Source organism: Calliphora vicina, chromosome 4 (assembly GCF_958450345.1).
Source record: "Calliphora vicina chromosome 4, idCalVici1.1, whole genome shotgun sequence".
Classification (NCBI taxonomy): Eukaryota; Metazoa; Arthropoda; class Insecta; order Diptera; family Calliphoridae; genus Calliphora; species Calliphora vicina.
Genome location: NC_088783.1, coordinates 110,935,277 through 110,949,238, shown reverse-complemented (window position 1 = coordinate 110,949,238; position 13,962 = coordinate 110,935,277).

The following is a 13,962-nucleotide window of genomic DNA, read 5'->3' as shown; positions in this document are numbered from 1 at the left end:
ATTAAATGCCTATAAAATCACATGAAATCGATTTAAAAGTTTTGCATCTAGTCCAGTTGTTTCAGCAGATTTTTCGGCATTTCGGCAAAATCTCATCTCATCAAAACCAAAACCTTGAAATTGCCTACAATTATTTTTGTTGGTACCAAACTTTGAATTTGTTGCTCTAATTTTTAACTTCCTTAACAATCAATTGGATGGTCTCCCGATCAAAAACAAATTTCTTTGATCTTGTTGAGGGGTTTGCAAGGGTTTGCTTATATTGGTTCTGTGCAGCTCCATCCAGAATAGTCTTTGGGAATATCCGCATTTTCAATAACCACTTATTGCGACAGCACTACGAATCTACAAACAGGATTCCATCGTGAGCAAATAAGGCTAATTGTTTCTACTACTTATTACAGGAAGCTGCATAATTGGAGCACATGCTAGGAGAATGGGCTGTCAAAATGAAATGGAGGAGGAGACTGTGTCCTACTTATTCTGCCATTGCCTGGCTCTGGGCAATATGAGGGAACCTCCTTCCTCTCGTGTTTAGAAGTGTTATCCAGGAAGAATCTTAAACATATTCAATCCTTAATCATATGGAAACTACAAGTGTCGAATAAGAGATCTACTTTTTACCTCTTGAGTATCAAAACCGTATCAGAGACGGTGAAAAGTCCTTCTATTAAAACAATATTTCAGACTACGATTAAAGCTGCTTTGAGATCATATAAATACCTACACAGAGAAAACAGATTCGTGATAGCAACTGAATTTGTTTCCAATCGAATGATTCTGCATTAGTGACCGAATTTTACAGTTGTGGATACGGTATTTTGGAAGGGGTAACTAAAGTTTGGTTGCCTCAACTGAAATTCTTCTTTATCAACTGACTTTCTGTTGTTAGAACCGAAAAATTCTATGTGTGCAACCGAATCATTCGATTGGCAACAATTTCGGTTGCTATCTCGAATCTGTTTTCTCTCTGTACTATTAAAGACTAAGACTGAAGATAATTTGACACTTTACAAAGAACCTCAATTGAAGCTAATTGAAGACTTTACAAAGCATTTCAACTGAAACAAGTTGAAACAAGTTGGAAACTACATAAAGATCTACACAGAGAAAACAGATTCGTGATAGCAACCGAATTTGTTGTCAATCGAATGATTCGGTTGCACACATATAATTTTTAGGTTCTATTAACAGAAAGTCAGTTGACAAAGAATTTCGGTTAAAGCAACCAAACTTTTGTTACCCCTTTTATAAAATTTTGTAGCCACAACTGTAAAATTCGGCCACTAAGGTAGAATCATTCGATTGGCTAGAAATTAATACTAAGAAATGTAATTGTTTGCTAATTTTCTTACTAAATATGGCAAATTTAAGGTTTTTGAAAAAAGTACGTTTTTGGTACTTTTTCAGAAAGGTACTATTTTCCAGCAATAATTGAAAAAATTTTTTATAAATAATTCTTTTACAAAAAAAACACTATTCACACTTTTTCCCAAAATAAAATGGTTTTTGAAAAAAAGTACTTTTTTGGTAGTTTTTTAAAAAAGTACTTTTAATTGAAATTCTTAATACATTTTAAAGTAATAATTGTAAAATTTTTTTTTTATAAATAATTCTTTTACAAAAATAAAACACTTTCCAGGCTTTTTCCCAAAATAAAATGGTTTTTGAAAAAAAGTACTTTTTTGGTACTTTTCAAAAATTCATAATTTTTGGTTTTAAATGTATTTTTCTGCTATTCATAGTAATAAATATGACAAATATAAGGTTTTTGTAAAGAGTACTTTTTTGGTACTTTTTTGAAAAAGTACCTTTAACGCAAAATCTAAATATATTTTAAAGTAATAATTGAAAAAATGTTTTTTATAAATAATTATTTTTTAAAATGATACTTTTTACGCTTTTTTCCCCAAAATAATGTTTTTTTTTACAAAAAGTACTTTTTTGGTACTTTTCAAAAATTCATAGTTTTTGGTTTGAAATGTATTTTTCTGCTATTTTTCCTAATAAATATGACAAATATAAGGTTTTGGTAAAAAGTACTTTTTTGGTACTTTTTCATAAAAGTAAATTTAAGGGAAATTCTTAATACATTTTCAAGTAATAATTGTAAAAATGTTTTTTATAAATAATTATTTTTAAAAAAAGTACTTTTTAAGATTTTTTCCCCAAAATAAGGTTTTTGTAAAAAGTACTTTTTTGGTACTTTTCAAAAATTCATAATTTTTGGTTTTAAATGTAATTTTTACATAATTTTCCTAATAAATATATAAAATATAAGGTTTTTGTAAAAAGTACTTTTTTGGTAGTTTTTTAAAAAAGTACTTTTAACGGAAATTCATTATACATTATAAAGTAATAATTATAAAAATGTTTTTAGTGAATAATTCTTTTTTAAAAAAGTACTTTTTACTCATTTTTCCCCAAAATAAGGTTTTTGTAAAAAGTACTTTTTTTGGTACTTTTTCAAAAATTCATAATTTTTGGTTTTAAATGTAATTTTCAGCTTATTTTCTTACTAAATATGACAAATAAAAGGTTTTTGTAAAAAGTACTTTTTTGGTACTTTTTCATAAAAGTAATTTTAAGGGATATTCTTAATACATTTTCCAGTAATAATTGAAAAAAATGGTTTTTGTAAATAATTATTTTTAAAAAAAAGTACTTTTTATGCATTTTTCCCCAAAATAAGGTTTTTGTAAAAAGTACTTTTTTGGTACTTTTCAAAAATTCATAATTTTTGGTTTAAATGTAATTTTTACTTATTTTTCCCAATAAATATAACAAATATAAAATATAAAAAATTTTGTAAAAAGTACTTTTTTTTGGTACTTTTTCAAAAATTCATAATTTTTGGTTTTAAATGTAATTTTCAGCTTATTTTCTTACTAAATATGACAAATAAAAGGTTTTTGTAAAAAGTACTTTTTTGGTACTTTTTCATAAAAGCAACTTTAAGGGAAATTCTTAATACATTTTCAAGTAATAATTGTAAAAATGTTTTTAGTGAATAATTCTTTTTTAAAAAAAGTACTTTTTACGCTTTTTTCCCCAAAATAAGGTTTTTGTAAAAAGTACTTTTTTTGGTACTTTTCAAAAAATCATAATTTTTGATTTTAAATGTAATTTTTACATATTTTTCCTAATAAATATAACAAATATAAAATATAAAAATTTTTTAAAAAAGTACTTTTTTTGGTACTTTTTAAAAAATCATAATTTTTGATATTAAATGTAATTTTCAGCTAATTTTCTTACTAAATATGCAAAATATAAGGTTTTTGAAAAAAGTACTTTTTTGGTACTTTTTCAAAAAAGTTATATTTAAAAGGGAATTCTTAAAAAAAATGTTCCTTTTTATTTTTTTTCTTTAAAAGGCTTCATTTGAGGATCTTTAGTGAGTCGGAAATTATCTTAATTTCATACAATAGATCTTGCAAATGAGTAGCTAATGTTTTATTTCAAAATGATCAGAAGAAAGCTCAAGATTCAATTCAGTTTAAGAAGGATTATAAAAAGGACTCAATAAGTTGCTGTTTATTTTTTTTTTTTTTGTAAATGAGTATATTTTTCTCAGCCAAAAACAATCTTAATGGAAGTTTGAAGTAAAGAAATGAGTGGTGCATGTGTGTGAATTGAAAGAGTGTTGAATAAAATTTTTGGGGGTATGTGAAATTTCGGGGTATGTTGTTGTTGTTGTAGCTATATTTTGAGTGTATTCTGACATTTATCATTTGTATGTTAAAACATTTTCTGAGCATATCTATATGTTTTTCAATGTTTGCCAGAGTGTGTGTGTATTTCAAAATGTGTGTAAGAGTTTGTGTCAGTATTTCTTTTTTTGTGTGTGTTTTTTTTAGTTTGTTTAACGCTACTACTGCTTTGAAACTTTTGGTAACTCTCTTGTGTTCAGTGTTCAAATACGTTCCTAACCGTGAGCAACCAAAGAATTTGTTTTACACCTTCTGTGGAAACGTATGCGCCGCTAGCTACAAAACAACAAAAAAAAATTATTTCCAAAAGAAAACAACCAACAAAATTTTAGTTTAAATAAAATTTTTTTTAATTTTTTGTTTGTTTTTTTTGTTAAATTTACGTTTCGCCTTTTTTGAAATTAACGCGTGTGTCCAACTAACTGGGAATTATTCAAAATAAATTATAAAAAATTTGTGCTTTAACAAAAACCGCCAAAGCTTAACCTTAACTTAACATCCTTTACAAAAAAAACGGTGCAACGTTTTAAAAAAAATTTCAAGTTTTTTTTAAAAAAAAAGTAACATAAATTTTTACTAAAATATTCAAGTTTTTTTTTCCATAAAACTATTGTGTATTTTTTAAAGTTTCTAAAAAAAATTTCCATAATTTTTTTTTTTTCAAATACAAAATAAAAACCTAAAAATTTTACCAAAAAAAAAGCTGACATCATCTGTTTAAAAAAGCAAAAATATAAAAAAACAAACACACTATAACACAAATACAAAAAAAATTTGAGTTTTAATTAAAAGCAAAACCGTTTCAAAACAAAAAATTCATGTTAATTTTTTAAAAAAAAGTTCATTAATTTTTCAACAAAACAAAAAAATTACAGAAAATTCGGAAAATTCCTAAAAAACTTTAACATAATTTCATAAATTTCTAACAAATCTTATAACAATACAGCGTTTAACAACAACACTACAAAAAAAACAAAAAAAGAAGCCTAAAAAAACGTTCGCTAAACAACTCAATTTCATCTCTAACATCTCTACAACAACCTCAACTAAATACCCCCAACAACAACTTTAATTTATTAAACAAAATTAACAAAAAAAAAAACATCGTCTAAAAAAAATTCTAGAGCAAATGTAGGTACCTAATATGTATTTATTTTGTTGTTTAGAAATGTTAATGTATAAGTAATTTGTTAAACAAATCCACTCACACTCTGCCACACATTAAAAAAAGCTCTCTTGGTTTAGTAAAAAAAAAATGGTGAAAAAACATAAAAAAATCATACTTTTCAAGATAATTTTTTTTTTGCCCATCATAACGACTTTTGAAAGCTGTACTTAACAACATTTTCTTTAAAAAATATGGGATTTTTTAAAAATCTTTTGTTTTGAATTTGAAAATATTATTTTTGTCAACTTTTCTTAAAAAATATTAAAAATTTCGTGTTTTTCTAAAAAGTACTTTTTTGGTACTTTTCAAAAATTCATAATTTTTTTGCTTAAAATGTTATTTTTTGTTAGTTTTCTTAAAAAATATATAAAATATAAGATTTTTGTAAAAAGTACTTTTTTGGTACTTTTTGAAAAAAGTACCTAAGTCATATTTTGCCTTATTTAAGAGGAATGTCATGAAAAAATATTGTTTCCAAATTTTTTTTTATCAAAAATTTTAAAAAGTAAATTTTCGTCTTTACGGTTTTTTTTTCTTTTTTTTTTAAAAAAGTACTTTTTTACTACTTTTTACAAATTCTTTTTTTTTACTTTAAAATGTTATTTTCTGATATTTTTCTTAATAAATATGCAAAATTTCGTATTTTTGTAAAAAGTACTTTTTTACTACTTTTTTAAAATTCATAATTTTTTTGCTTAAAATGTTATTTTTTGTTAGTTTTCTTAAAAAATATATAAAATATAAGATTTTTGTAAAAAGTACTTTTGGTACTTTTTGAAAAAAAGTACCTATAAATCATATTTTGCTATATTTAAAAGGAATGTCATGAAAAAATATTGTTTCCAAAGTTTGTTTTATCAAAAATTTACTTTTTAAGGTTTTTTTTCCAAAAATTTACAGTTTTTGTAAAAAGTACTTTTTTACTACTTTTTACAAATTCATTATTTTTACATTAAAATGTTATTTTTTGGTATTTTTCTTAAGAAATATGAAAAATTTCGTGTTTTTGTAAAAAGTACTTTTTTGGTACTTTTTGAAAAAATTACCTATAAGGACATTTTTTGCTATATTTAAGAGGAATGTCTTGAAAATATTTTTTTAAACAAAGTATTTTGACAAAAAATGTAATTCTTGGGTTTTTTTAAATAACAGTTTTTTTTGTAAAGAGTACTTTTTTGGTACTTTCTAAAAATTCATTATTTTTGCTTTAAAACGTTATTTTCTAATATTTTTCTTAATAAATATGTAAAATTTAAATTTTTTGTAAAAAGTACTTTTTTGGTACTTTTTGAAAAAAGTACCTATAACACCAAATTTTGCTGTACTTAAGACGAATGTCTTGAAAATAGGTTTTGAACAAATTATTTTGTCAATAAAGTTACTCTTTCGGTTTTTTTTCCAAAAAATAACAGCTTTTTTTGTAAAAAGTACTTTTTTGGTACTTTTCTAAAATTTATTATTTTAGCTTTAAAAAGTTATTTTCTGGTATTTTTCTTAATAAATTTGCAAAATTTAATATTTTTTAAAAAGTACTTTTTAGGTACTTTTTGAAAAAAAACCTTTAAGGGAAATTCTTAATATATTTTAAAGTATTAAAGTGAAAAAATGTTTTTTTTTTTGTAAAAAATTCTTTACTTTTTGCTCACTTTTCCCCCAAATTAAAATGGTTTTTGTAAAAAGTACTTTTTTGTACTTTTCAAAAATATATAATTTTTGGTTTTAAATGTAATTTTTAGCTAATTTTCTTAATAAATATGCCAAATATAACATTTTTGAAAAAAGTACTTTTTTGGTACTTTTTGAAAAAAACTCCACTTAACGGAAATTCTTAATATATTTGAAAGTAATAATTGAAAAATGTTTTTTTATAAATAATTCTTCTGAAAAAAAGTACTTTTTAGGTTTTTTTACCAAAATAAATTGGATTTGTAAAAAGTACTTTTTTTGCTACTTTTCAAAAATTGATAAATTTTGGTTTTTAATGTAATTTTTATCTAATTTTCTTAATAAATATGCCAAATATAAAGTTTTTTATAAAAACTAGGATTTTTTCCCAAAATAAAATTTTTGTTGTAAAAAGTACTTTTTTGGTACTTTTCAAAAATTCATAATTTTTGCTATTAAATGTAATTTTTTGCTAATTTTCTTAATAAATATGTTAAATATAGGTTTTTGTAAAAAAGTACTTTTTTGGTACTTTTTGAAAAAATTACTTTTAACGGAAATTCTTAATATATTTGAAAGTAATAATTGAAAAATGTTTTTTTATAAATAATTCTTCTGAAAAAAGTACTTTTTAGGCTTTTTTCCCCCCAAATAAAATGTTTTTTGTAAAAAGTACTATTTTGGTACTTTTCAAAAATTCATAATTTTTTAGTTTAAATGTAATTTTCATTTATTTTTCTTAATAAATATATCAAATTTATGGTTTCTTTAAAAAGTACTTTTTTGGTACTTTTTGAAAAAATTACCTTTAACGGAAATTCTTAATATTTTTGAAAGTACTAATTAAAAAAACGTTTTTTGTAAATAATTCTTTAAAAAAATGTACTTTTTATGTTGTTTTTCCCCCAAAATTAAAAAGTACCTTTTTGGTACTTTTTGAAAAAAGTACATTTAATGGAAATTCTTAATATATTTTAAAGTAATAATTAACAAAATGTTTTTTTCTAAATAGTTATTTTTAAAAAAGCAATTTTTAGGCTTTTTTCCCCCAAATTAAAATGGTTTTTGTAAAAAGTACTTTTTTGGTACTTTTCAGAAATTCATAATTTTTGAGTTTAAATGTAATTTTCATTTATTTTATTTAATAAATATATCAAATCAAAGGTTTTTGTAAAAAGTACTTTTTTGGTACTTTTTCAAAAATTCATAATTTTTGAGTTTAAATGTAATTTTTAGCTATTTTCCTTATAAAAATGGCTAATGTTAGGTTTATATGCATATTTTTGACAATAAATCGATATTTTTAAAGAATTTTTAACATTATCTTCTTAAACTGAAAATAATTTATGAAAATTGAAAACAAAACTTATCTCTATCTATCATTATCACTTGGATTTATTCCCTAAAAAGAGCTCACTACTAATGATTTTCTAAACAGCCAAAAAAGAAATTAAATTTTTTCAAATACATATTTTTATGAGATTATTGACTTTTAGTATAAATGGTGTTTTAGTTGTTGTTTCAAAAAACAAATAAATTTAATTCTAAGGTTTTTTTTTGTTGCCTAAAAATCATAATTTTCTAACTCTCTGTGTATCTGTAGTTCTTCTAGGGTCGCTCCCTCTATTTCCCATTTTGGCTCTCCTCCATTAATTTAATACAAATATTTGCTCTTAAAATTAGTATTTTTTTTTCGTTCTTTCTTTCTTTCGTCTTTACGGTTTGTCATTATAGGTACAATTTATGTTTTATGCTTGTATTTTCTAATACACTTTTTTTGTCCACTTTTCTTTTTGTGATTCTGTTCGGTTCTATTCTTTTTTTGTTTTCATTCCCTTTTGCTTCCATTTTTATTGTTTAATTTTTTATTTGCTGCTTTCTGTGAGAGTGTGTGTGTTGTGTGTGAGTGTGTTTTTTTTCGTCAAACCCGAAAAAAAACCTAAATTTTTTTTCTCACTTGCCAACAAATCTGTTTCTTCTTTATTTTTTCTAAATTAGTTTTATTATTTTTTTGTTGTTGTTGTTCTTCTTGTTATAGTTTTTTACGGATTTCTTTTGTTTCCATTTCATTGTTGTTTTTTTTTTTTCTTGTTCCCCATTTGTTTAGAGATTGTGTGTGTGTGATTTAGTTTTTATTAGAAGAAGTCTTTGCCGTTTTTTTAGTAGAAGTTCTCTTCTGTTTTAATTCAGTTTTTTTTTTTTTATTTTTTTGAATTTAACCAGAAAAAAATATCAAGGTTTTATTATTGTTTGTATTTGGAAAAAAAGGTTTATTTCCTGATACCCTACACCTTAAAGTGTTGTATTACAATTGTTCAAAATAAGATTCCAAGGATTCCTCAAAACATAACCTAGAAAATTCTAACATCTAAAAGCTTTAAACTCCAATTACATCATCATTTCGACTTTGTTATATTTGTTATCAAATCAGAAGATCATTTTACAGACATGCTTCAAAAGGATCTCTTCACTGATCTATGATCTTCCCTTTACCTATAAAACCAAAAAGCTGAACATTCTTTAAAGACTGTATTCACTGATCTCTTTGCTTTAATCGAGTTCTTAACTATCTGCGATCCTTTGTGAAACTCTCTCGAAGAAGACTTTATGGAAACTGTTCAACACTCAGCTACTGATCTTGCAAATTTCTATGATCTTCACACAGCTATAAAACCAAGAATCTCTTCACCGATCTCGCTGCTTTAAAGGAGTTTTTAACTATCTGCAATCATTTGATAATTTCATAATTTGATCATTCCTAATGTGAAACTATCTCTAAGAAGACTTTATGGAAACTGTTCATCACTCAGCTTCTGATTTTGCAAAGATCCTCGATCTTCCCATACCTATAAAATCAAAAGGCTGAACTGTTTTTTTAAGATGATCATTTTACAGATATTATTTCACTGATCTCGCTGCTTTAATCGAGTTCTTAACTATCTGCGATCCTTTGTGAAACTCTCTCGAAGAAGAATTTATGGACACTGTTCAACACTGAGCTTCTGATTTCGCAAAGATCAGTGATCTTCCCACAACTATAAAACCAAAAATCTGAACATCATTTTACAGACATTATATCACTGATCTCGCTGCTTTAATCAAGTTCTTAACTATCAGCGATCCTTTGTGAAACTCTCTCGAAGAAGACTTTATGGAAACTCTTCAACACTCAGCTACTGGTCTTGCAAATTTCCATGATTTTCACACACCTACAAAACCAAGAATCTCTTCACTGATCTCGCTGCTTTAAAGGAGTTTTTAACCATCTGCGATCATTTGATAATTTCATAATTTAATCATTCCTAATGTGAAACTGTTCATCGCTCAGCTTCTGATTTTGCAAAGATCCTCGATCTTCCCATACCTATAAATCCATAAAGCTGAACTGTTTTTTTAAGATAATCATTTTACAGATATTATTTCACTGATCTCGCTGCTTTAATCGAGTTCTTAACTATCAGCGATCCTTTGTGAAACTCTCTCGAAGAAGAATTTATGGAAACTGTTCATTACTCAGCTACTGATTTCGCAAAGATCAATGATCTTCCCACAACTATAAAACCAAAAAGCTGAACCGATTTTTCTATGTGCGATCATTTGATAATTTCACAATTTAATAATTCCTAATAAGAAAATCTTCCTGAGAAGACTTTATTTACGCTGTTCAGCACTCAGCCTTTGGATTTTCAAAGATCTATGATCTTCCCACTCCTATAAATCCAAAAAGCTGAACAGTTTTTGTCAGAAGATCATTTTACAGACATTCTTTTAAATATCTCTTCACTGATCTCGCTAATTTAATGATCTGCGATCATTTGATCATTATTTAAAGGATCTCTTCACTGATCTCGCTGGGTTTTTAACTATTTTCGATTATTTGATAATTTCAAAATCCTAAATCTCCAAATCTCCTAAATTTTAGCTGAAAATCAATGTACAGATTTTTAAAATGTAGATTTGTTAGCTTAAAATTTGTTCCTGCGATCTTTGAGTTTATCTTCATTTGATCGTTCTTAATGATCTCTCTTGTCTAATGTTAATGTTTTAACTGACTATTTAAATTTTTCTGATCATTTAAATATTGCAAGTGCAAAACTCTCTCTTAGATGGGACTGCTGTTTCTATGATCTTTATGGTAATGATCACTGGATCTTTCTAACTGCAAAACTCTCTCAAATAAAATACTTTCATTCATAAAATGTTGGCTCCAAGTAGAGCTACTGATTTTCTAGCTTTAGACACTTTTTCAGCACTCATTTAGCTTTAGTTGTTACAAAGATCACTGATCTTGCCAAATCTATAAAGAAAAATATCCAAAATGTCTTAAAATTATCATATAATCGATTTGTTTAAGTGATCTCTACACTGATCTTGCAGATTTAATTGAGATTTTAATACCTTTTTGTTTTAAAGAATCGTTTATCTTGCAGAGATTTGATTTGTTCCAAGTCTCTGAGAATCAAAAAAAGTTATCTTGAAAATCAACACGACAGATCAGTTGTTCAAATAGAGTTAAAATGAAAACAAATTCAGCATTTTAATAATTTCAAATAAAGCCATTTTTTGAGTTTTAAATTTAGCTGAGATTTGTAGCAGCAAGTCACAGAGAAATAGATAATTTATCATGAAAATATCATTAAAAGATCAATTGTTCAAATAGCTTTTTAATTTAAAAATCCGAATTCCGTTCTTGAAGGGCTTTGATCAGAAAAATCACTTAAAATCAGTTGTTTCACTTGAAAAGTGGAAATTATCTGAGATTTGTAGCAAGAAGTTATAGAGAAATAGATGATTTATCATGAAAATATCATACCACGATCAGTTCATCAAATAGATTTTAAATTTAGACAAATTTTTAATTTTTGAACGGATTTCATCAAGAAAATCTCTATAAATCAGTTGATCGACTTTAAAAGCTTTCTTAAAAGAACAAAAATGAAAATTTGCTTAGATTTGTAGCAAGAAACCATAGGAAACTAGATCATTTATCATGAAAATATCATTCAGAGATCAATTGTTCAAATAGCTTTAAAATTTTAACAAAATTTTTTGATTTTGAAGGACTTTGATTAAGAAAATCTCTTTGAAATCAGTTGATCCACTTAAATTTGAAGAAAATTTCTGATTTTGAAGGACTTTGATCAAGAAAATCTCTTTGAAATCAATTACTCCACTTGAAAAACTTTCTAAAGAGAACAAAACTGATTTTTAAAACATCATTAGAGATGCCTGAGATTTATACCGAATGTTAGAGTATAAAATGATCTTTGATTTACAGCAATTTACAGAGACACATATCATTGACAGATCAATTCAAATTGCTATCAAATTAGAACCAAATCACAAGCACAATTTTAAAAGTTGATGATCAAGCAGTTATTCAATTTTAAAATCTTTCAAATAAGGAAAAAACTTCTTTTTAAAAGGTTGTTAATCATTTTAAAACTTCGTTTGAGGAGTTAGGTATTTAGGGATTGCCCTTTTAGTTATTTGAAGATGTTTTCCTAGGCTTGTGGAAAGATTTTCAAGTAGAATCAACAAGCAATATGGTTTAAAGATCACTTGATTTAAGTGATCTTAAGACCATGCCAAGATCATTAACTGAAGATGGTTGAAATCTTCAAATTTGTTAAACAATTGGTGCTGGAAACATTAAAGCGGTTCTTAAATAACTAATTGAATATTTTTAAATATTAAAACGTTTATAGATCAAAATTAGTTTAAAGATCACTTGATTTATCTTCATCAAACTTGTGATAATTGATATTTTTGCCTTTAACGAAGGCAACTGATTCATTTGAAGCGATCATTGGCCGAAAAATGACCAGAATATGCTGCCAGACAGAAACTGTAATATTCCATCATGGCAATACTCGAACACTTGTTGCAATAGCTGTTAAAAACTAGTTAGAAAGAAGTGGTTGGGAAGTTCTTCCTCAACCGCTTTATAGTCCAGATCTTGCCCCGTCCGACTTTGTTTCGATCCAAGCAGAACGCTCTCTCTGTGAGATATGCTTCACTTTGAAACAGAGTATCCGCTATTGACTTGATTCGTTCTTGGCCTCAAAAGATGAGCATTTCCTTCGGCTCGAAATCCATATTTTGGCAGAAAAATGGGAAAAGATCATAGCTAACAATGGCCAATACTTTGAATAAATTAATTTTTAAACTAAGGATTCAAAATGAAAGTTATGCACGCAATAGTATTTGAAAGAAACCAAATTGTCTTGTTTTTAAAGTCCAGCTAAATCTTAATCTAATCTTAATATTTATCCTAAAACTTGGCTCATTTCTTGAAACCTGTGATAACAAACTTGTGATAATTGATACTGAAAGTTCTAAAGCAATCAAGGTCATAGTTTTAATAAGATAAATCGTAAAGCTTTTAAACTATTCCTTGTTCTTTAACTTTATCCATCAGTTAAACTTGTGATATTTGAGTTTTAAACTCTGGTTAAATGCCGCCACAGTTTTTTAATCTTAACTTCTATCAATTTATCTCTAACTTGTGATATTTAATATTAAAAGTTCTAGCTGAATCAAAGCCATTGATTTTAATTGGGAAATCAATTCATTTCTGAACTATTTCAACTTCTTTCACATTGTCTAGCAGTTAAACTTGTGTTACAGGATTTTTTAGAACTTCGGTCAGATTCTGTCAGAGTTTTTCAATAAAAAATTCATTCAAACTCTCTTAAACTTGTGATATTTAATACTAAACATTTAATTTGAATCGAATTCATATTTTCAAAGAGTAAAACTGTGTAGCTTCTTAACTATTCGATCTGTTTTAACATTATTTATCAGTTAAACTTGCGTTAAATGATTTGTTAAACTCTGGTTAGATTTTGTCAGAGTTTTTCAGTAATAAATTCATTCAAAATCTCTCAATCTTGTGATATTTAATACCAAAAGTTGTATTTGAAACAAATTTATTGTTTCAATAAGTAAAACTGTGTAGTTTCTTAACTATTCGATCTACTTTAGCTGTCTCTATCATTTAAACTTGCGTTAGATGATTTTTTAAACTCCGGTTAGATTCTGTCAGAGTTTTTCAATAATAAATTCATTCGAACTCTCCTAATATTGTGATATTTAATACTAAAAGTTTTATTTGAATCAAATTCATTGTTTCCAAGAGTTAAACTGTGTAGTTTCTTAACTATTCGATCTACTTTAGCTATCTCTATCATTTAAACTTGCGTTAGATGATTCTTTAAACTCCGGTTAGATTATGCCAGAGATTTTCAATCTTAATTTTTATCAAACTCTCTCAAACTTGTGATATTTAATACTAACAGCTCTAGCTGAAAGAAACTCATTGATTTAAATTGGAAAATCGTTTCATTTCTAAACTATTTGATCTTATTTAATATTGTCTATCAGTTAAACTTGAGTTACAGGATTTTATAAACT